Consider the following 25,157-nt stretch of genomic DNA (forward strand, 5'->3'; position numbering starts at 1 on the left):
TTGTTTACTCTTGTGGACATTATCATGATCCATGACCAAGTAGAAAAAACATGCTTACAAAATAATTTACACACTCTCAAAAAAAAAAAAAAAAAAATCCCCTTCAATTAAACATAAAAATATATATGCAAATATAATACAATATATATTTTACTTTATTTAAATTATAAAAGAAAAGTGTGTGAATTCGTTCTATATGTCACTTCAACTGTCAAAAATGACATATCAACGATTTTATATGCAGGAGGTCCGAATAAACCAACTATAGGTGTGTGATAGATTTTTAAAACCAACTATAAGTGTGTGATATGTTATTTTAAAAGTTTAAGGTGTCAATAGGCAAAACGTGTCAAGTAAGGATGTATATATACATTAAACTTTTATTGTGTGCATATTTAAAATTTAAATACTAACTAAACTTTTTTATTATATTGTAAAGATAAATTAACTTTTAAATAATTCTTATCGAACTATAAAAATAATATTTTAATATTTAAGTATTAGTATAATATATAAATTATTTCTAATAGTTACAAGTTGAAAGTTGGCTTGGTGGTGGTAATACATATATAATAATTACCTAGGAGTCTAATTTTGAACTTTTGTCTTTACAGTTATTTTTAATTAAATGTGAGTGAAATATTAATCAGATGAACCATTTAATCGAACCGATTTATTAACCCGATCGATTCAAACGGTTCAATCTAAGATTGATTGACATTCAAAAATCTAATATCAACCGAATTGGAGACTTGACCGTTTTGCGGTGGAACCGCCATTCCAATTTGGGTTTTCACAAATCATATATTGTTATTAAATTTGAGAGTTTTGTTATTTTTTTGGTCTACCAAACAAGAAGACAGTTTAGAAACTTGGTCCATGATTGTTTAGGGATGATTAACTATAACACAACAAACAAGTAGATGACAATGTTTTGATTCTATGTATTTTTAATTTAATTTAATGTAGTACTAATGTTTATGTTTTTTTCATTCAATTGTGTGCCAAAAGACTAGTAATTATCAAATAATAATGCTTTTCTGCCTTTTGTGTTTAGTCAATTTCATCACCATACAACATCATACTATAAATTAACAAAAATAAATCTTCTTTTAAACTAATTGAAAAAAAATGATTAAATTGCCTTAACACCAGTGGCGGAACCAGGACCCCAGATGATCCGGGGCTCAAACATATCAGTAAAAAAAAAATCGAAATTAATTATGCGGTTGGCGGTAAATTTTCAAAGTCCAGCCCTAAAATTTTTTTAGCCTCCAACACATTAAAACTGTAAAAATGTTATCATTTTTTTTAGAAACTAGCATTGAACTAATAGAAAATTAAACATGTTTACTTTTTTTTAAATGGTAAAGACGTAATAAAAATGAATATTAAATATGTCTAATTTTTTTTTAATGGTAAAGACATATTAAAAATGAATTCGAAAGTGTTATCAAAATAAAAATAAAGAGTCTATTTAAATTAATTAATAATGGTAACATGTTTTTATAATTATTGAAAAATAAAAATAAATAAAAACCTTTTAAAAGAAAATGAGGTTGAAGGGAGTCGAACATATGACCTCAAAAATAAAAGTAAACATCCTTAACCATCTCATCTACCTTTAAACATTAAAATAATACTACATAGAGTCAATATAATTCTCTTCAAAATATTACCAAACACCATTACTAAATTTATTTTTTCTCAATTCTCCGGCCGCCTGCCGGGGCTCGAGCCCCCCCTAACCCCCTCTTGGTTCCGCCCCTGCTTAACACTCACGGTTTTATGGATTAAACTTCGAGTAAATTATATTAATGGTATCTGAATTATATCTTAGTTTACATTTTGGTACCTGAATTACATTTTATTTAAAAAATATATCTTAAGTAATAGTAACCGGACAATTTAGTATGTTTAGCCAATCACTAAATAATCAACTCCAGCCTTCACCATTTTTAATTAATTAAAAAAATTGACTAATTTCTCTCTCTTAGTTTCTTTCCCTCTCTTCCATTCTCACTCTCTCTCAAGGTTTTTTATTCCTTTTCGATTATTATCCCTAAACCGATTCCAGGGAGTGATTTCTCGAAAAAATCTGGATTTACTTGTATGGCCTTACCAACATATATATCAGAGAAAAAAAAACCTAAGGCCAGACGATCAATAAAATTCTTATAACACAATTTCAACAAATAAAAGGAACAGATAAATCATAACTTTCATATTATTACTTTTGGATCCGCGTAGCAATTGCAATTTTCAAAATGGACAAAGACATGCTCAGATTCCGCTGCATCAAACCAAACACGTAATGAAGATTATTGAGCCAAATTTTAGAAATATGAGATGATATTATGGTATATTGCTCAAAGTGATATACAGAGCAATAATAATAATAATAATAATAATAATAATAATAATAATAAATCAAATTTTAAGAGTTAAATGTATAAGTCAATAATAATAATAATAATAATAATAATAATAATAATAATAATAATAAGTTTCATATTAAATCATCATTTAACATTTGTAACTAAATACAATATAAAAAAACTTGTTAAAATTCAAATATTACAAAATTGATCAAAATAGGATGTAAAAAGCTATTTATTTCCTCCAAATTTATATTTCAATGTCATCAAATCAACTTCAGTTTTCTTCTTGGGTAACGAACAAATTTCTTTTGAAATTTCCAACAATTTTGTGTCAGTAATGATTTCTGCATCACGAATACCCGTGATAATTGAAGTTGGACATTCTTTAAATTCATGGATTCCTCTATCAATATCTTTGCCATACCTTGATAGTTCATCAGCAAGAGTATTGCGATTTCTACCAACCCAACAAAATATTACTTCACATTGTGCTCGGTGGAGTAAAAGGAGAATGCTAAGTGTGATCATTAGTCGACCATCACTTACTTTATGATCTGGACATGTAATACCCTGTATAACTGATTTACAATCAGACTCGATAATAAAACGATCTTCATGATTTAACAACATAAAACTAAGCATGCCCAGTATACAAAGGCATTCAGATTCAATCTCGCTCCCAAATCGACCAGTCTGTTCAATAAAAATTGGTTTTTCAAAACGTTTGGATAGTTTACCAACTTCATCACGAACAACTCCAGTTGTGATGCATTTAATTTGACCAAAAGAATCTTGAGTCCAAGAGCCGTGACCATTAATTTTTATCCAACCAGAAGGCGGAGGTATCCATAAGTTAATTAAATCGTTGTCTTCTCGATCAATCTGGTGGAAATAACTGTTATAAGGAAAAGAGAAATTTACTCTCCATATAATAAAGATAAATATAGACAAATAATGGTAAAACAAATAAAGTCCATTTGGCTTGCTAAACTATATGGTCAAAATCAATTAGCCTCCATTCTACACAAATGAACAATTAACCCTCTCACCTCTCTAATTTTTCTCAATTTAGTCCCACAATGAAATAATGTTTGAGAGTGTATCTCACCTTGCCTGTTAGGTAAGACTAGATTCTAACATATGATGTCACCCCTCTTAGACAAGTCAACAATGATGCCATCAACCTTTACAAAATCAATTCAGCACAAATTAACAGATTGGATGAAACATAAAAATTAATACCAACTCTCTCTCCATTCAAATGAAAACAGACGTATTTTCTCCAAGTATGTAATTTCATCCTTATAAAAAAATAAGGATCTCATAAAAAAACTTTTCTTTTCATTAAACATCTAATCTTATCTTGAGCTCACTAATTTTATACTTGCCCCCAAAGGGTAGAAATTAAAATACAAGACCAGAAAACTTTTATTTTAAACTCCAAAAACTTATATTAAAAGAAATACAAGAAAATGCAAAAGTTGTATCTATCTACAAAGATAAGTATGAACATATTATGGCAAAAAATTGCTAGGATGTTCTTTCAAAATTCAATGAACAAATATGTATTTCACATTCTATTAGTAGCTCGAATTTGGGATCTAGTCATAGAACCATGTACTTATATTCTTCCAACAATTTATTAGTTTATCGCTTGTAACCTATTTTTCTAGAAAGGCTTGGAGCTCATAAGAGATGGACTCTGTGATCTCACACAATTAGAAATGATATTGTTCTCAAAATATAATACGTAAACAATAAAATAAAAAAATAAAAGTATAAATTAAATTACCCATTTTTCAGCATTGTGATTTCAGCTCTTATCTCTTCCAAATCAGAGGATTCCAGCCAAAACTCTAGCCCTCTTGTTGTATTTGACTTTCGAAATCTGTACATTTCGCAAGTTGTTAGACTATAGTTTTGGACAGACTTCAGAAACATGTCCACATATTCCGAGTTCATTTTTTTAGAAGCTTCATTTTTAAGATCAACTTCTTTCATTTTCCCCCTCCTTACTGTCAACCATGCATCTTTGATTCCATCAGAAATTTTATGCCTTAAAGGTGTTTCTTTTTCTATATCATCATAATCACGGTGTTCTACCCAATACGTATGAAATATCCGGTGTTGGTTTTCTATCAATGTATTCAGGTTGTAATAACTCCGATGGAAATGTTGGCTCTATCTCTCTGATTTCAGCTGCCGATAATTTTTTCAAATTGTCAGATTTCAAAACAGCATATAATTTATTTAAATATGAAATACTCATATCAGAAAAACTACATGTAGGCATGTTCATCCCTTTCATTTTTTTTTATAAGTTAAAGGAAGTACAATGAATCTGGTGAGAAAAGAAGAAGAAGAAGAAGAAGAGAGTGAAAATGAGTGAAAATAATAGTTGTTTGATTAAAAGAAGAAGAAGAAGGAGAAGAAGAAGAATAAATAAGTCAAAATGGATGAGAATATTTGCATGAGAAAAAAGTGAGAATAAAAATTATATGTGGACAAGTAGAAGAAGTGAGTGAGAATATATATAACCTTTTTTTTAGCCTTTGTTTGGGATATTAATGGAAGTGAATGGAAGTTAATGAAATGTAAATTTTTAAATTAATTTTATTTTGGAGCTTCTTGTTAAGAGCAAATAGACGTTAACGGGAGTTAATAGTTTTTTTTTTGAACAGAAACTCAGACTTTATTCATTGCTTGAAAAACTATCCTGGTTAATTACATCAACTAACCACTCAGGAGTAAAGAATGAAGAAAAAACGTTAGTCTTGGAACGGGCCTGCCGAGCAATTAAGTGGGCAGCCCTATTCGCTAAACGAGGGACAAACTTGACACTAAATTTGTCATTATCGAACATTATACTACGACAGTCATTTAACAGTGCACCAAATTCGGATCGATCCTGGATTCCAGCCTTTAGCCCTTGCACTATAATCAGCGAATCAGTCTCAAATTCCACGCATTTCCAGTTCTGCTCCATTACCCATAGCATTGCGTTGCGAAGAGCAATTATTTCAATTACTTTAGATTCCTTTGTTCCGTCCAAAATACCACAATGATAAGCAATAAAACTGCCTTGTGCATCCCGAATTATAGCTCCTATTCCACTCTGATTTGTATCTACAAAATTAGCACCGTCAACGTTGCATTTAATGGAATCAATTTGTGGCGGCTTCCAAAATACTTGATTAACAGGGCGTGGAACAGCAGCACCTCCCTTCCGCCTATGAGCCAAAACCCATTCCTGCAAAAGACAACTTGCATTCCTAACTGTTCGCCCGACATCGCTCGCCTCTCCTCTCCAAATCTTGTCATTTCGCTGTTTCCATATCGCATACAACATACAAAGCCGCTTCTCTCTTTGACCAGTACCATCGTTCAATCCGAGAGACAGCAACCAACTCGTCACATTTTCTGAAGATAAACCAGGAGAAGATAAACCAGCAGCACTCCAACATCCCTTTGCAAAATGACATTGTCCAAACAGATGAGCTGCATCCTCCAACCCTTCATCGCACAGCACACATTCAGTAGCAACCTGTACATTGCGATTTACTAGCTCCACCCGCGTAGGCAAACAATTCATCCCCAATTTCCAAGTAAACGCTTTTACTTTTGGTGGAACATCACTATTCCAAAGGCCCTCCCATCCTTCAATCGCTTCGCGATCATTTGTTATACCATCAATAGCTCGGTAACCAGACTTGGATGTATAGATTCCATTTTTCGTATAAGCCCACATCAATATATCATCAGAACTTCTCACAAGCACTACAATCTGACAAATTTTATCTGCCTCATTTTCGCTGAAACAACCCAAAATTCTATTTCTATCCTATAGACGAGTTCCGGGAATAAAAAGATCAGCAACAGTCATATGTTCAAGCCCAGGAATAATGTATGAATTGATAATGAAATTTGGAATATTTGGAACCCACGGATCCTCCCAAACCTTAATTTTGCTTCCGTCTCCGACTCTCCATCTAAGCCCCAGATGTAAAATATCAATTGACCCCCACACGCTCCTCCAAATAAAACTAGGATTAGTGCCTAATTTGGAAGAGAGAAAAGTACCATTAGGAAAATACTTAGCTTTAAAGATCTTACTTATCAACGACTGAGGGTGTTGAATCAATTTCCATCCTTGTTTTGCAAGCAACGCGAGGTTAAACATTCGAAGGTCCCTAAAACCCAATCCGCCTTGATCCTTTCTTGCACACAATTTAGACCAGCGAAACCAATGTATATTCCGTTTACCATCAGTTTTTCGAACCCCACCAGAAAGAATTCATCATCTTCTGAAGCTCCTCACTAATTCTTTTGGGAAGCAGGAATGTACTCATACAGAATGTAGGCAGAGCCTGTGCCACAGACTTAAGCATAACCGCCTTCCCTGCATTGGAAAGGAATCTAAAGCCCCGGCTACCAAACCGTTTTCTCAATCTGTCAATTAAGAATCGGAATAGACTATACTTTGACCTACCTATCAACGAAGGAAGGCCCAAATATCTGCCAGTATCAAATGGAGTTGTCATATTTAGAATATCTCCAATGGCATGCCTTTCATTCTGCTTAACATTACTACTGTAAAATATCCCAGATTTGTTCAGATTTATAGCCTGTCCTGAAGCAGCTTCATATTCCCCCAACATCTCCATAACAGTGTTTGCTTGATCCTCAGAGCCTCCAAAAAATAAAAAGCTATCATCTGCAAAAAAATAAGTGGGTAATCGACGGTGCCCCATTACACACTTTACAACCTTGAATAAGACTATCAGATTCAGCTTTTGAAATTAATAGGGACAGAACCTCAGCACAGAACAAAAAAAGGTACGGTGAAAGCGGATCTCCCTGTCTAAGACCCCTTCCAGGGGAAATTGGTCCAATCAAATCACCATTTACCGCCACAGTATATGACACAGTTTCCACACACAATCTCATCCAGGAAATCCATTGCTCATGAAATCCCATTCTATACAAAACAGCCCAAAGAAAATTCCAATCTATCCTATCATAAGCCTTACTAATATCGATCTTGAGAGCAACCTCTCCTGAACCACCCCTAGAATGCCTTTTCATGAAATGAATGGTTTCGAACGCAATTTGAACATTATCGATAATTGACCTTCCAGGAACAAAGGCAGATTGACTTTCACTAATAACTTTTGGCAAAATTACCTTTAGTCTATTTGCCAGGACCTTAGCAATTATCTTATAAAGAACATTGCATAGAGAAATTGGTCTAAGGTCCTTCATAGACTCAGGCAACTCGCACTTTGGGATTAAAACAATAATAGTGTCATTAAGATTGGCAGGAAACTCACCTCTTTCGAGCCACCCTGAACATGCTTTGAAAATATCAGTACCAATACTATCCCAAAAATGCTGAAAAAATCCCGGATTTAAACCATCGGGCCCCGGTGATTTATCCGGGTGCATTGAAAAAACAGCCCCTTTGAACTCGTCATAAGTGAAATTACTTATCAAACTCGTATTCATCTCTTCTGTAACCACATGATTTACCACATTAATCGTATTAGTCTGAGCCGTGAGGGACGGTGCAAATAAGCAACGAAAATACTGACCAATGTGATCGCCAAGAGCTCTAGGTTCAGAAATAATCGTACCTGATTCGTCCGATAAGCACTTAATCGTGTTCTGTCTTTTCCTTGCCTTTACACAGGCATGGAAAAATTTGGTATTCTGATCTCCGTCTTTGATCCAGAACGCCTTCGCTCTTTGCTTCCAGAAAATAGATTCCTGTTCCAAAACAGTCATTAGCCGCTGATGGGCCTTCTGATACCTTAGTACAGATTGCCTATCACTCCTATCTCTCAGTTGTGTCATTTCGGCTTTAAGCTTAGAAATCTGCCCCTTGAAATCGATTCTGAACTTAGCACTCCACAATGCCATTGCTTTTGCACAAACCTCAAGCCTTGCACTTGTTGAAAGCCTCTGATTGGCAAGCCAATTATTTCTGACCAATATATCAAAACCATCTTCCGTCACCCAAGCTGCTTCAAACCTGAACCTCCGCCTTCCCGACTTTGCTACTTTCTCAACAAGACTAAGGATCACAGGTAAATGGTCAGAATAACCAGCAACCATGTTTTTCAGTTTATAGCAGTTAAAACGTTGGATCCAATTAACGGGAGTTAATAGTTTACTCTCATTAACTCTATATCTCTAACCTCCAAAATGGGAGTTAATGGGAGTAATGTAAATTAGTTTTTTAACTCTCATTTATATTTCATCAACTCCCAAACAAAGTTAAATTTAACCTTCATTTCCATCAATTCCCTTCTCATTCCATTACCTCCTCTAACTCTCACATTCGCTAACCTCTCAACTCCCAAACAAAAGCTTAGTATTCGGAGAAATTAATTGTGTTTGGTAAATGTCAATAAATGATCAGTGGGGACCATTGCATGTTAGAAGAGACTTAAAATCACCTTTTATGGGTGTTACAATCTTGTGACGACCACAAGTTTGTAACACCCACCCACCACTAGACCTCTGCATGGGCCGGGCTCGGGCCGGACCTGTCGGGCTTGTGATAAAACCTGATAAGCCCAAGCCCAGCCCAAGCCCACACTAATTAGAGTCGGGCTCGTGCTCGGGCCTAAAAAAGGAATCCCAAGCCCAAGCCCATATCTATATTAAAAAAAATTCAATTAAAATAAAATACTTACTTTTTTTAATAAAAAATAATAAACATAATAGTTAATAAGTCTTAGAAAATTATAATAAACTAGTAGTTAAATTCAAAATAAAATTACAACATAACAATAAAAAAAGATAGAGTTAGAGAGTATATATATGAGGCATTTAAATAAATATTAAATTTATAAATGTATATATAGATAACGGGTCGGGTCGGGCCAGGCCCGACGGGTATTTATATAGCACAAGCCCACCCATTTTCTAAGCGGGCTTATTCGGGCTTAGGCCGGGCCGGATCTGACACTAATTTTATGTGTCCAGGCCCGGCTAAATGGGCCTGGACTCGGGCCGACGGACTCATCGGCCCATGGCGAGGTCTACCCACCACCAAAGGTAGTGACTTTCTATTACAAATACTAGTATTGTTCTCGCGCATTGCACAAGTCGTTTAAAATTTTGTACAAAAAAAAAATTAACATTTTAATATTTTTTAATTCTATATCATTTACATATAATGATAATAATTGTTTGTTTTAAAATAATATAAATTAAAAATATTATTATTTGAATCTCTCAAATTTTTAAAAATATTGAGCACAAATGACTCTAACTAATAGAATTAATTTCACATATTAATTCTATATCATTTACATATTATTCTCGTGCATTGCGCAAGTCATTTAAAATTTTGTACAAAAAAAATTAACATTTTAATATTTTTTAATTCTATACCATTTACATATAATGATAATAATTTTTTATTTTAAAATAATATAAATTAAAAATATTATTATTTGAATCTCTCAAATTTTTAAAAATATTGAGCACAAATGACTCTAACTAATAGAATTAATTTCACATATTAATTATAAATGTTTTTTTATAATGAGTGGTTATAATTACGATTTAATTCTATTTAACTATAATTAATTTATGGACTTAATACTTCATTAAGAAAAAATAATTTTTTAATTAATGGGCAACAAACATTTCCACTCTCCTCTTTATATGCCTATATTTTGACATTCTCTCTTATTTTAGAAATAAATAAAAATGAGACAAAGATAATTCTCTCTTCATTTTCTTTTTCGTCCATTCATTTTTCGTCCATTCATTTTTGTTTTCTATATGTCTATATTTTGACATTTCTCTCTTATTTTGACATTTCTCTCTTAATTTTCTTTTTCGTCCATTCATTTTTCTTTTCTATGCCTAGGCGGGGATTTTTAGAACACCATCCCGATTTCCACTAGTCGGGCGGTATAAATCGGTTGACCGATTTTTGGCCTCCTAGACGGGTCTAAGCGGTCCAAGACTATCCCAGTCGGCCCTTAAATTTTGTGTCAATTTTTAAAATTTTATATAAAATATTGAATAACAAAAAACTAAAAAAAAAACCTTAAACTATCAAATGTATTTTTAAAAATATTTATTTTATTTTGACAAATTTTGTTATAAGTTATTTTATTAATCCATTTGTTATTTTTTAAGGACGTTAATGTAAATAATATTAAAAAATGTATGTTTTTCTATCCTAAATATTTTATATTATTATTTTTATATAGTATAATTCATATATTAATTGTATTTATATAATACTTTATTTAATAAAAAATAAATAAATATAAAAATATAAATCCGATTAATCCGATTATTAATCAATAAGGACCATGTCCGCCTAACTAGCACCTAGCGTATTTTACAACCTTGATGTTACATATATACATTCAGCTTTTGCATTAAAAAAACTTCAATTACATATAAAAATAAGTGATAACATCTGTATGTTATCCTTGGAGAAAAAATGTAATAATCAGAAGAAAGGAACATTTATCAGCATAGTGTCTGGCCACGTGCCTTGGATCCAGACCCGCATGAGATGGACATACTGTTGAAACACATTTCCAAAATGATTTTGATTTGACAAAATTATTTAAATTAGATTTAAATCCCTATGATAAAATATTCCAACACATTAAATTTAAATTCTTTGATTTATTTACCATTAATTTGTTTGTTCAATGTTGAGTGTTTAATTAATAAGAATTAAAAGACATTAAAGACCAAGGCCCAAAATCCCACAAGAGAAGGTCAAAGCCCAAGTCAACAGATCCAAACCATTTAAAGAACACGGCCCAGCAGGAAGAAGGATCCATAAGCATTCCTAACAACTTCACGCTGAAGTTGGTGAGTCGAACGGATAGAAGACAGGTCAGCAGTTGACCTGAACAACTTAGAGACAAAGCTATTCCACTTTAGGAAAGATTCAGATGTCGCAGAAAGTTGTCTAGACGACTTTACCATAACTAGAGAGACAATCTGACGCTTACCGACCGGAAGTACTTGTCACCTGAATCAGACAGAAAAGGCAATGTCCGTATTGGGCGAAGACACTGAGTACTGACGAGTGAAAGCGACAGCAAGCCATTTCCCTCCAATGGTTATTTTGAAATTCGAAATAACCGGTGCCTCAGATGTCACTATAAATTGGCCTCTCATTTGTTTCATTCAATGCAAATCTTCATTAAGTCAAAACGCTGACCAAATTGCTACTTCAAGTTCTGTGCCAAAGCAAAGCAAAGAAATCTTACACTCACTCTTATTTTGTGTAAAAGTCTAGATTTTAAAATCATCTAAAGTGTTTTTTGTACTTGAACAAATCTTTATCATTTATAGAGATTAGAAGGAGATACTGAGTTGCTCGGTTATAGCACTCAGTGGTAGAAATAGTATTGGGTATAGGATATAGAGGAAGGTACTCTGTATACTCACTGACTATTGTAAGAGGTTTGTGCTCTACCTGAAAGAGCTCAGTAGTGGATTAAAGCTCGGAAGGATTCCGGGGACTGGACGTAGGCAGGAGGCCGAACCAGGATAAATCTACTGAGTAACATTTTCTAAACTTTTAACTCCTTATCTGCTTGCTTTGAACTGTGCCTAGTAAAACACTAAAATATACATATACTGAGTTGTGTGACTTGAGTACTGAGTTCAGGAATAGACTTCAGTGCTATCTCCTGACTCAACTATTCGTAGCAGCCTTAGTTGCCAATTAACTAAACCTGCCTCTGAATTTACTTAGCACCATTGTGCTAAACGACTAAGTAAAAATCTTAGGTCGAAAAAGAAAGTCAGCCTTTAAGAGAAAAAATTTCAATCCACGATCATTCTATTCTCGAAGCCATCCCACCGTTCCTTCGATGTTAATCTTTGCCAGTTACTATAGTTCCTAACCCCTCCTGGAACTAATTCTCACATTACACGGGAACAACACATACGCCAAACGGGGCTGAGATCATAAGATCCACTGAGATAATATGTTCCACCCTTATATCCACTTTGAACGCCTTCAAGGATAACCAAGGGTTAACACCGTTAATGGAATTGATGGTAAAAACGGACAAATCCAGAGAATGAGCAATTAATAGGATAAAGAACATCAATAATGTGATTGATCATATACTACATCATTAATGATCGGAAGTTAGAGAATCCTATATAAATACCTTAATCACTAGGTATTCAAAGTATGCATTATGATTTACTAAAGTGCTTTTGTGAATTATCATTATTCTCATATATTGATATTTTTGGCATCAGAGCTTCTCCGCCTACCCTAACAACACCTCACAGGGAAGGTCTCCGACAAGAGTTATGTTTTACAAATATAAACAAGAAGCAGACACAAATTCATCTTGATGATAATCATTTTGCTTAATCGAATTTCATGATCACCAAAGTATTCGAATTCAATTATTCATTAAGCTACAATAACCCCAATATGTCCAATCGAATCAATTTAAGGTGACGAGTTCCCCTATTTTCATCTTGTAATATCTCATCAAGACATTCAATCAATTTGCTCCGCATTCTTTCATTGTATATAATATCAGTCACGCTCGTAGATATCACTTATTTGACTTCATTAATATTTCCTAATGATTATATATTCTTGAATTTCAAAAGCAATAACACGAAACAAGCAAATCAATAGAAAACAAAAATGAATGGACGAAAAAGAAAATTTGGAGAGAATTATCTCTGTCTCATTTTTTTATTTCTAAAATAAGAGATGATATCAAAATATAGGCATATAAGATGAGAGTGGATATGTTTGTTGCCCATTAATTAAAATTTTTATTTTTTAATGATTTATTAAGTTCATAAATTAATTTAAATTAAATCGTAATTATAACCACTCAGTATAAAAAAAGTTTATAATTTATATTGTAAATCAATTCTATTAATTAGAGTCATTATGCTTAAAAAAATTTAGAAATTAAAGAAATTCAAATATAATATTTTTCAATAACTTGTCTTATGACCATGTTTCATTTTTATCTCTTAATAACTATATAAACATATGTTACAAAAGGAATTGTCTCAATATCTCATAATTAATTTACATTTTTGGATTTTGAGCATCAAAATTTATTTTTATTTATCTTTATTTTGAGTTCATACCTAGCATAATCCAAATTCTTCAAGAATAATTGGACACGTACAATCTATCCAGTCTAGAGGATTGGGTAAAAAACTTAACTCCTTGTTGATAATAATAATAATAATAATAATAATATTATTATTATTATGTAGAATCCGTAATTAAAAAATGAGAAATCTACTTAGAATAGTAATAATGATATAATATAATTTATAATTGAAATAAACTTCATTGCAAGTATAATGTTTCAATACCTCTTTAATTGTTTTTTTCAATATGTCTTTAACTTCAATGAACCATTATTATGTAAAACTTTATATCTGTTCGTACCAAAATACATAAAAACAAAAAATACAATCCATATCAATTAGATAACCCAAATTAAAATAATTAGTGCACTTCACCAGGTTCTGAATTTGAAAAATTAATCTAACTTTAATTAAAGCTAACAGTTGAGTTCATATAAAGCCAAAAATCTAAATTTTAGTTAGGTGCTATTTAATAAAACTAAAAATTAAGTGCTGAAAAAATAAGTACTGAATTTTAAGTGCTAAATATTATAAGTGTTGAAAGGATTGAATGATGTAACTTTTATAAAAATACTAGTTGGTATTGTTTAACTTAAAATGTTAAGTTAAATATTTTGACTTATTAAAATAAGTGATTTTTAACTTATTTGTCTTAATAGCCGCAACCTTATCAAAGCTATTAAAAGGCTTTGCTCTTCTTTTGATTTCTTAAAGTTCAGTCACATTTTCAGAGAGCAGAACCGTGTTGCGGATCGCTTGGCTGCGGCTGGACATGAGGGGATGTTAGGTGTTACTACCCTTTCTGATCCCCCTATCTTTCTCTATTCTCTTCTTTTAGAGGATAGGATTGGGGTTAGCTTTCCTAGGCTGATCCCGGGATAGTTGTTTTTGTTGGTTTGTTTTCCTTTCCTGTTTCTACAAAAAAAAAAACTAATTTAGGTGGTGGAGAAACAACCGTTATCAAACACACTTAAATTAAATAAGTACTTAATATTTTAATTTAAGTAATTAAATGAGTTATCAAACAAGGCCTTAGAATTAACAATTGAAACGATTACACCTAGCGACATTTACTAAAAAAGAATACAAATGTTGTCACACCCGACCCTAGACGACATCAATCGGCATCAGGGGTAAAATAGAAAGATCATAATCAATACTTAGGAGTCTCCAATTTATCAAAATATCAAAATATCATATTTATTTATTTATTTTGGCCTTCCTCTTCAATATATATTCTAAAATAATTCATATTCCTACTACATTAGTCATTCGAGGACCTCAATATATATTTGCCAACTCCATTATATTACAACTGAAATATCAAAGTTCTAACCATAATTCTAACAATAAGCAGCCAACTTCCAAACCTCGCCTAATCGGTGGGTAACCTTCTCTATATCCTGTACTTTCTCACCTAAAAACATTAAAACATTTAAAAACGTGAGACAAAAATCTCAGTAAGAAACTATCAGCTATAAAAACCAACTTTACTTAACATAGCTATATATATACATTTATAAAGGGATTTAATCAAAACCTTATATCAAAATCAATCATAACCGAAAACATAATCCAAATGAACTTAAAACATTGTATCCATCCTCGAGTTTCTCCCCTTAAGTATCAATCCATAACCACATATATAGTCGAGACGTCTCTTAACATTGCCTATCCCATATGGTCTTACCCAACACTTCGCTGCCATACCCAATAGGTCTTCAAACTGTGTACACAGACCATGTCCCTCACTGAACACGGTCTTCAAATATAAAACCACCGATTCGGATAACTCTCGATGGATATAAAATCATAAAATCATAACGTGCTCAAATTTTATAAAAGTAACCACGGTTATTCAAAATATCAATCCTTAATCAATAAAAATTGAACCAAATTAAGCCTTAAATCAATATAATCAAGTAAAATCTGAAATTCACATAGAAGCATAGTCAATAGCTTCATTTGAACCATAATTTCACAATAAAAAGAAAAATCATGAAAAACTTCAATGTTACAAAATTCCTATATAACCCTAAAATATCAATTTCTGAAAATTCGTTGATTATATATATATATATATATATATATATATATATATATATATATATATAACTCAAAATATAGTTAATAGTTACTTACCTTGACTACTAATTGAAGATTACACCCGTTCAATTCGCCTCTAAATTTTGTCTAAGACGTTTCCCCTACAAACACTTTCGAAACTCAAAAACTCTTTGGTTAGGACTTAGATCTATGCATAAGGATGCTATGGTTTCAATTTCGAGTGATTCGGACGGTCGAATCTCCGTAAATCAAAGAAACGGTGGAAAAACGGTTCAGGATCGATGAATCTGCAGAAGAAGCAGAAAGAAGAAGAAAAGGAAAAAGAAAAGAAAAGAATAGAGTAGAACGTCGCTGGAGATTTGGGATATATATCCCAAATCCGGAAAAGACCCCGTTTGGTCCTACATCTTTATATAATCTTTAAAAATTACCCTAAACTTTTATTTTACACATAAAACCCTCAAATTAACTTCAAACTTTTTCTATAGTACCAAATTAACTCCACACACCCAATAATTATAATGTATACTAATATAAAAATATAAATTCTATAAATTTAGACACGGACATGACAAATGTACAAATCTTTATTTTAGTCATTTTGAAAAAAAAAAGACAAATAAAAAAAGAAAATATAGATAATGTAGTGAAAGGTATGAAACATGAGTAACGACGGAAAAGAAATTTCATCTCTAAAAAAATTGAACTATAACAACTATTGTTTTATAAAAATAAGGCCTAATTCTTCTCCAACCCCCTTAACTTGTCTAAATTTGCCATTTTACCCCTCCAACTCATCGAATGTTCTATTTATCCCATTAATTCCATAAAAATGGTATTTCTCACCCCATTAACATGTCCAAAATGGTCATTTTAGCCCTCACCAACTCATTGAATGTCCTATTTACCCCCCTTAACTCCATAAAAGTGGTATTTCTTACCCATTCATAATGCTAAATTAATAGGACTTTTTCAAATTAGTTTGAAAATATATTTTTTTAATATCAAATTTTTATTTTGTTTTAATTTGATAATTATATTGATCATTCATTTGTTATTACAATAATATTGTATTTACAATAATTAGATAATCAAAATTTAACTAGCAAAAAAAATTAAAAAGAGAAAGAATGAATAAAAGATACAAATAACAAAATATTAATATAAACAAGTTAAAGACATTATATGTAGGAATAAGGTACCAAAATAGGCATATGGTTTTTGGGGAAGTATCAATTTACCTTCCACGTACAAAATAGCACTAATATAGGTTTAACGTTTAAAAGATGATATCAATTTAGGCCTCGATAACGGATTGTAAGGGGTGAGCAATACCACTTTTATGGAGTTAAGAGAGTAAATAGGACATTCTATGAGTTGGAGGGGTAAATAGATAAGTTGAGGGGGTGAGAAACACCACTTTTATGGAGTTATGGGGGTAAATAGGTCATTCGATGAGTTGGAGGGGTAAAATGACCAATTTGGACAAGTTAAGGGGGCTGGAGGAGCATTAGGCCTAAAAATAAAGCAACAACACAATTGAGAATATGAAAAAAAATCGAATAATTACATTCAGAAACATAAGGATTTTCTATAATTTTTTACACCTTTATGTTTCTTGATTTTAGTTGTTCTCACATCTTCTATTTCTATCGGATTTCTTCAATTGGAGATATCAAAGTTTGAATTCTCCAATTTCTTGAAGAAAATGCTATTAAATAGTTTATCCATGGAAACCGCTTTTAAATAGATATGAATCTCTGAATGAAGTAAGAATAAAATTACAAGACTATATTATTTAAAGTAAGAACAAAATTATTGTGGTGAAGCTCTTAGCCTAGTGGTTGAGAGCTTACCTATGCCTTGGGAGGTCATGGGTTCGAATCACATCCGGGTCTGGTGGGAATTTTTCTTTCTTCTTTAATGTAAGCGCATTGCGCAAATTTTAAAAAAAAAAGTAAGAACAAAATTATAAAACTATATTATAAGAGTATGAAAAACAAAACTAATACATCATGATCAAAATTAAAGGTTGATGAAGACTTGGTTTTTGGTGGCCAATGAATATAATGAGAGAATACTATCTATCATGCTTTATAAATAGGTTTATTTGTGATTTTTGGATTTCCTTCGTATTATGTTTTTTCATTTTTTCTGCAACTCTTGCTTTCTTTTATTATTTTAATTAATGAGCTAGTAATTGACAACTTATTATTATTATTATAAATATATATAAATGGCATTTCAATTTTTCTTCTGTTATTATTAATTAATTAAATATTTTTACTTCTAATTTCTTACTATATTGATAACTCATCAAAAAGACCTCTAAAATACTTTTTCTTCTTTCTCTGTGCTTCCAATATTATATGTAGTATAGAAAAGATGATTTCTAAACGTCGATCTATCTCATCCATTTCATAAATACATCAAATAAATAGCGACGATCCCAACATTTTAGAGATCCCAAAGTTTTTACTTTTTTATTTTTATAAATGTAAAATTTAATTAATTTTGGACTAGATCAAGAATAACCAAATAAAGGATCAAACTTTTAGAGTAGTTTACAGAGAACTAGTACAGTTTAAGAAAGAAGTTGTGAAATAAATTTCTGAAGCTCTGGAATATAGGATAACAATTATTTGTAGAGATAACTTTTAAAAGTTGATAGCTCCATAATTACTGTACTATAATTGAAATAAGTTTTTGATTGGAGGCCTTGAGTTTACGGATAGGCTGACTCTCCTAGAGCCTACTTTGAATCTAAAATATCCAGCTCAAATAGTGTATTCACACAAGAAGTTACTTCATAACTATAAGATGTCGGTATAAATTAATCAAAATGTCACTACAGGATTTCCGTCGTTGTATCATATCAGACCCTCCATAACACACACTAGACAACTTTCACTTCATCCGAACAGTCCCATTCAACTAATCAAGAGTTCTCGAAGCGAAAATGATGATTAAAAACTATCCTGAGTTAACAAGAGAGAGAAAGAGGGTCGAATGACTGGAACACAAAGCATCTTCCTTGAGAACTTTAGACATCATAAATAAATTCCGCCAAGCGAGATTAGCAAGCGCTCTATCCAGCTTCTCCTTGATAAATTGCTATAACATATTATCTTCTCCCAAGTAAAGGAATACCCCATCATTTTGATATTAGAAAGCTCACAAAAATCGATAGCTTCATTAAATCCATGAATAAATGAGGTTGGGTGACGGTTACCTCCTTGCTTCTCAGTGTGGGATACAAATGAGAAAGGTCACGAAATGATTTAATAAGTCACCATGAGTCAGCTCGACGAGGTCTCTTAGGGAAACCGTAAAAATCGGTTAATCGATACTCCAACAAACCTAGAACATACACTTATACATTAACGAAATTCGAAGAGAAACCAAGTAAATCAACATAGCCCAAATTCTTCGAAAAGAAAGCAAGCCCACCACCCGTATTAACAGGATCCATATAAAACAATCCATCATAAAAAAAGCTTCTTTTTTTATTATTTCAACTCTAACTGGTTACATTTTAGTTCCATTAAGAAAATAAAATCAGGTTTGAATCTAGACATCAGGTCTACTAACATACGAACTGTATAAATGTTCCCTAACCCCCGACATTTCCAGCTCAATGTACTCATTTGCTCTAGTCGACTCTAAAACCCGCTTCAATAATATGTGTCTGAAACAAAGACCGAACCCACCTCCACATCACAGTCCATTAGGCTCGTGATACTTGGATGAGGCCCATCATCCATAGCGTATTGCCTGATACATTTAGGGTTAAAATCAGGTTTGAATCTAGACATCATGTCTACTAACGTACGAACCCAACCCCCGACATTTCCATCTCAGGGTACTCATTTTCTCTAGCGGAACTCGAATCCAAAACCCGCTTCAATAAAAAAGATGTGTATAAAAGAAAGACTGAACCCACCTTCTGAAGGAAAATAGGCAAACACAGGGCAACGGAAATATAAATTTTTTTACCTATTTGCTTTAACTAAGATCCGTTAATCGTTATTTCATATAAAGAGGGATATAATGAAATATCTTAAATGTCATTCTATCTACAGTTGCAAACGAAGTGCCAACAACTCTTACTCCGAGTTTCACGAGCACAAACAAAAACAAACAGTCAAACCAATTAGAATCTCAATCAAAGAATAACAATCAATAAAGACTGTCTCTAATAAACCAACACAAGATCAAAGAGAAGAGAACAGAGATAGAAATTAATCGAATCGAGACGAGCGGAGTGAATTTCTTCCTTAACAGGGGTAGCCAAAATTCCAACTCTTGGTGGCTATTAGGGTTGGCCGAAATTCACACTAAAGGGGGTATACATAGCCTCTTGTATCTAAACCCTAGTTAGATAGAATTAGGTTACTTAAGTAGAGTTTTATTCTAAATAATACTCTATTAATATTAACTATAATTATATATAAATATAAAAGATAATATTTATATTATTGATAATTAGAAGATATATAATCACATTAAACCTCCTAATTTATTTATCCTATAATTAATTTAGGGATAAGTACACAAAAAATGTCTGTGGTTTACACGTTTTACAAACTCGAACCTATGGTTTTTTTTTTTACAAAAAGAGGGCTGTGCTAAATGTTGTTAGCAAACAGAGGCAAAATTGGCTAACGGTGTTAAAATTCAAAGAGAAAAGAGTTAATTTGGTCCTTATATTTATTTATTTTATAAATTAACCCCCCTAATTATCTAATTATCATAAATAAACCCCAAAATCAAAAATACCATATTCTGCATCCCTTTTTAATTTTTTATTTTCATTCTTCTTTCTCTCTTCTTCTTCTTCTTCAATGGATGGTACTAGTTGCAACGATATGATACAACTTTTACATGAACAAATTTAGATTTTTAATCATACTCATCAACATTAAAATCAGTTTTGGGCATATCTCAACTTCAATTGAATTTCTTAGCAAAATAGAACAAGACTGTAAATCAGTTCTAGGCATCTCAACTTCTGTTCAACAAATCAGTCTTCAGTTCAAGACTTCAATTGCGTATCTCAACTTCAATTGAATTTCTTAGCAAATCAGTTCTGGGCATCTCAATTTCTGTTCGACAAATTAAAGAGACAACTACCACAGATGACGAACGGCAGCCATTTTCACCCGCAGCCATTGATGACGAACAACAGCCATTTTCACCCGCAGCCATTGATGACAAACAGTAGCCATTGATGAACAATTGAGGAAGTTTTTTTAGGTGAAGGCGTTTGTAGACACCGAGTCGGAGGACCTGTGATGAAAACCCATAATAAACGGCTAAAGTGGTTGATTCCATTAGTTTGAAAATTTAAAAAATCACAAAGAGGCCCCGGAGGTCGGGCATCGGCTAGCGGACGATAAACGCCGCTCTCGGCGGACGAGCGTCGTCCAGCGGACATCGGGCTCAGTGCTTGACGCGTCGAACGATCATCCCCTGGGCGGTTGACGTGCGCCCGACGCTCGTTGGGCAATCGCCCAAGTCTCGTTGGGCGTCACCCGACTTTCATCGGGCGTCGCCCGACTTCCGTTGGGCGACGCCCAACTCGTGGGGCGAACACCCAACGATGGTTGGGCGTCCGCCCAACAGCTGTTGGGCGACGCCCAACCTTGGGATCCGTACCTATAAAAGGCACGGATCCCCATGCATTTGAAAGAGGGGGGATTTTTGGGGAGCTTCTCTTTCTAGAAAATTATTTTAGAGAGAGAAAGTAAATTTTTGGGAGAAAACATTTTTTTTCCTAAAAATTGAAAATTTCCAAAAGTTAAATATTTTACAAAAACGCAAAAAAAAAACAAAAAAAATCATAACTCGTGGAATCAACCGACACCAGTTGTCAATACCGATCTTGAGGTATTATCCGAGGACTAGACTCGTTTTTATATATTTTATTTATTTATTTATTTATTTATTTTAGTATATAGTTTTATTTATTTATTGCTTTGGGTATTTATTTATCACATTTATTGATTCATCCGCATTTATTTAAATTCCATTAGATATTAAATAAACGTTTTGGTTTTGATTTGAAATAAAAAAACCTCGCTTTAAGTCCCAATACGAACCGTGACCCGGTTTAAGGGTAGTTTGGGACTAAAACATTGTAAATATAGATTTTAAAAATATTTTCGATTGACGTTTTGAAATAAAACATCGTTTGGGAGTCTCCGTTATAGACTATGACCCGATTTGGGTAGTTCGGAGGCCAAAAATGATAGAATAGATTAGATCTAAGTCTTTTAATAAATCTGGAAAGTTTGGGGAATGATTCTGTAATTCTGCTATTTCTATCACTAATAGCTGTTTAGCGACGGATTTTCCGTCGCTAAAGCTGCTGGAACTTTAAAAAGTCTATTTTTGAACCTTTTTCTTACCTTTTTGACATTTAATCTTATATATGTATATGTAAATGTAATTAAGTGGTATATTTATTAAAATTATTTTGGGAATATAGGGCTAATAATTATATATTATATACTTATCTATCTTCCATTTAAAACTTCATTTATATTAATTTAGCTTTGTAAAATTACATGTATATATATAGTTTTTTGGTCTAGTTAAGTTATATTAGTTATTACTTTGGGAAATAATTAATTAATAGATACTTTTGGGTCATTAAATGGTATTTTCTATTATTTGTATTTAATGTATGTTTGGGGAGGGTTATCTTCTATATATTTATCATAATAGTTATTTTGGGATTAAAAGTTATTTTCTTATTCTTTATAAACCTTGTTCATTGTTTTTACTTGTTTTTAATTAAAGTATTGTTTTCATTATTATTTTTATTAACTATTATAGTATATGTATCTTTTATTTATCTCATTTTTAATCTATAGGTATAAATACCATTCTTTTACCAAAATGTATATATATTTCAAACGTATTTGGTTGGGTGAGTTTGGATTTAATTTGTTAATTGTTGTAATTATGTTCAAGTAAGGATTAATTGAGTGAAAAAAGGGGAAAATAAACCATAAAAAGAGATTTCAAATTGCTTATTTAAACTAAAGGTTTCTAGAGGTTCCTAATGTAAATAAAGGGTTTTTAGTTCTTTATCATTTTCAAACGACTTCCCAAAATATCACGTTTTGAAACCTTAATCCATTCCAACGACGGATTAAGCGAACCTTGTAATTAAAAACGCTTTTCGGCAAATGAAAGAGTTTTGAATCGTTTTCCTATCTAAACGGTTTTGTACAAAAATAAATGGACTTGTATGCTTAACCACGTTTTTGGGTTAAAACTTCTCATTTCACGTTTTCAAACACTCGAGTCGTTCCAACGGCGATTCGAGTGAAAAGCATGTAAATTAACGGAGTTTTGAAACGTATCTAAATCGTTCCAACGGCGATTAAGGTACGAACCATGTAAATAAACCTTCTTTCGGGGAGTGAGATTAATTTAGATTTAATGTATAGCTTAAAGCATTATTCACGTTGTAAATAAACCAATTCTTCCCTTTATCTCCCCTCTTTCTTCTACATATTCTAATTCATGTAAATAGGTGATTCTTTACTAAAATGGCTTTCAATAATATGCTCAAAACGGTTTTCAAAACGAGAAAGAAAAGGTTTCAAATGAATTTTAAACTTAAAGAAATATGCGATTAGTCCGTTAGCGCCTAACATGCTAAGTAGGAGGCCGGTGGTTCAGAACCGGGCGATGTCGGGGTGCCTAGTAGCCTTTCTCAGGAAAGGAGCTAGCCTTCTCGGCTCGTACCCAAATTTCCCGAACCCTCACCGGTCTCCCGCAAGGGATCGGTGTTCATTTCCTATTCGTGGGTGGCGACTCTTCCAAACTCCGAGCTCTGGCCCTGCCGAGTAGCTTGATTCCACGATTGGTTGCTTTCGACACCAATCACAACATCTGTCGTCAACGGTGTCCACCCCCCGGGTCTTCCGGGCGAGGCCGCGGCACCTACAACGTTGATGAACAGCAGCCATTGATGATGAAGACGAACAACGACCGTTCTACTTTATGAATTTTCACCCGCTCAACTTAAGAAATTGGGGTTTTTTTATTGAAATTTGGTAAAAAAAAACTTACAGTACCATTGATGGAAAAAATTTGGAATTTCTTAAATTGGGTAAAAGAAAAAATTACAGTAGCCATTGAAGAAGAGAGGAGAGAGAGAAGAGAGAGAAAGAAGAATGAAAATCAAAAATTAAAAAGGGATGGAGAAGATGGTATTTTTTATTTTTATTTTTTATTTTGAGGTTTATTTGTGATAATTAGATAATTAGGGGTGTTAATTTATAAAATAAATAAATATAATGACCAAATTAACTCTTTTCTCTTTGAATTTTAATACCGTTAGTCAATTTTGCCTCTGTTTGCTAACGGCGTTTAGCACAGACCTCTTTTTGTAAAAAAAAAAAAACCACAGGTTCGAGTTTGTAAAACGTGTAAACCACAGGCATTTTTTGTGTACTTATCCCATTAATTTAACCATAGCTATAATCTAATTATAATTTTCTAAATAAATTAATTAATACATATATAAAATACATATGTAACTTTCTCCATTTTTTTTTGCTCCTGATGAGAGTGATCCTTCCTCGTTGACGGTTTAGGGTTTTCTTCTTTTTTCAAATTTGTTCAATCCTATGGAGGATCAACTGAGAAATCTGGCCTTGGAGGAAGGCGGACTGGAGTTCGACGATCTTGCGGAAAGCCAGACGATAGCAGAGAATGATTTTTGTCTCGTTCGAAACCTAATCTCCGATAAAACTGTGAAAATCATGCATCTCTCGAGCATGATGGCGAGGATATGGCGGCCAGGGAGGAAAATGACAGTCACCGAATTAGAGGGCTAAATACTTTTCCGATTCTACCATGCCTATGGTCTCAAGTGGGTTATTGATAACAATCCATGGACTTACGATAACTGCTTGCTTCCGGTGCAAGTAATCAAATCGGGACAGGACCCCTCACAAGTACCTCGCCATATGGTTGAATTCTAGGTACAGATATTCAATCTCCCGACTGTATTCTTTTCTGAGAACGTGGGGAAAGCGTTAGGTAATCATATTGGATCTTTTATCGCTTATGATCAGAGAAACAAACGATCCTTTGAAAGACCTTATATGCACGTTAGGGTTTGTGTGGATATACGGGAACCATTGAAGGTACCTTACAGGGTAAAGAAGAAAGGGGACGAATGGATTGATTGTTGCTTTAAATACGAGAAATTACCTAGTTTTTGCTTCATCTGTGGTCGTATTGGACACCATGACAGACACTGTGAATTGTTCCTCACTTCACCGGATCCGAAAAACATTGCTCGTAAATGAGATTCTTCTATACGTGCACCTTTTAAGAAGAATGCTTTAATAGGTGGAGAAAGATGGTTGTGTGAGGCGGATACAGGAGAATCCGATGGTAGTAAAAGACTGACAGGTTTATTACCAAAACAGCAGATACAGATGGGACCTAAGAACCTGCATTTCCTCAAAGTGAATTTGGGCAACACAAGCAAGGATTATGTCAATACTGGAGGAGATGAATTGTCTGTGGCGGACAGTA

This window comes from Euphorbia lathyris, chromosome 6 (assembly GCF_963576675.1).
Source record: "Euphorbia lathyris chromosome 6, ddEupLath1.1, whole genome shotgun sequence".
In the NCBI taxonomy this organism is placed as follows: Eukaryota; Viridiplantae; Streptophyta; class Magnoliopsida; order Malpighiales; family Euphorbiaceae; genus Euphorbia; species Euphorbia lathyris.